Raw genomic sequence first — 1,205 nt, 5'->3', positions numbered from 1 at the left:
CTGGACGTCATCACTGTGAGTGCCCCGCCCGCTCCCCGAGCCGGCAGCCAGGGCCTCCGCCCAAGACAGTGGGCCACAGACGGTGGGGCCCCGGGGGCCGTGCGTCTCCGCAGAGCTGGTTGCTCACGGCCGTGGGGTGTCTCTTAAACAACTGTGTTGGGATTGGGTCACCCCCACACGTGGTCCAAGACCAGAAAGGCCTGCAGCGTCACGGGTGGAAACGTCCCCTGTGCCCCAGGGGGACTCATCTGGCTCCTCCTGGTCACTGTCACCGGGTGGCCTTGTATGGCCGTCGATTCGTGTACAGACTGTCCAGTCTGTAGGACAGTCCTCCTGGGTTCCAGGGGCGCCCCGCTCAACGGAGGCTGAGCCCCTCACACTCCTGCCGCAGCTGGTGAGCCGTCTGAGAGGTGGTTTTGCTGGTCTAGTCAGTGACGGCACAGCATCGCCTGTTCCCTTGGGTTTCTAAGCGTTTACCATGGAACGTTCCAGCATTCGGCAGCCGGCAGGCAGGCAGGGATGAGTGTGTGTGCCGGGCGCCAGCTGCGGCTCTGCCCCTCGCCTCCCCCGCCCTCGACAGTTTCTGAGTCGAGTCCACGCCGTAACCCAGACCTTCCCGCACGTTAGCCACGCTCATCAGCGCGCACGCCTGTGTCACGCGACAGGTGCACTGATTCCAGCCTCTCCTCGGAAGTGGCACCTCCTTTGTTAACCCTCACCTGGACGTTTCCCCCTTGTGTTTTAGAGAGAGTGGGAGGGAGGGCGGTGGAGGGAGAGAGACACCGATGCTTGCCTCCCACCCATGCCCGACCAGGGCCAGGGCGGAGACCAGGCAGGTGCGATGCGTATGCGGGTCCACGGCTGGTGAGAGCCAGCGAGAGAAACGCCGGCTCCTAAAGCCCGTGCGAATGCCCACAGCAGCTTCCTGCGTGACTGTCCCGCCCTGGGAGCAGGGGTCCGAGAACCGCCCCGTTCTGGGCAGTCAGCCGTCCTGAGAGCGTGACGCGTCCGGTGTGTCGTCCCAGGGACAGGAGCCAGGCCTCACGTGCACAGAAGAGAGCTGGCCGGTTGCAGGGACAGTGGTGGGAGGAGAGGGGACGGGACTTAGCTGAGCAGAGCGGGCGGGCCACCAAAGGGGACCCTCTTCCGCGAACATCAGGCCGGGCCGTGCGGCAGGAGCCTCCTGACCAGCGCCTGGCGCACGG

General features: G+C 65.6%; 1 protein-coding gene across 1 annotated transcript in view; it reads left to right on the top strand.

Moving 5' to 3' along the window:
• Positions 1-1,205, top strand: part of PNPLA7 (patatin like phospholipase domain containing 7) — a 57,726-nt gene that overhangs the window by 20,875 nt on the left and 35,646 nt on the right. The window lies entirely within an intron of this gene.

Source organism: Myotis davidii, unplaced genomic scaffold (genome assembly GCF_000327345.1).
Source record: "Myotis davidii unplaced genomic scaffold, ASM32734v1 scaffold609, whole genome shotgun sequence".
Taxonomy (NCBI): Eukaryota; Metazoa; Chordata; class Mammalia; order Chiroptera; family Vespertilionidae; genus Myotis; species Myotis davidii.
This window is presented reverse-complemented; position numbering and strand designations above follow the sequence as displayed.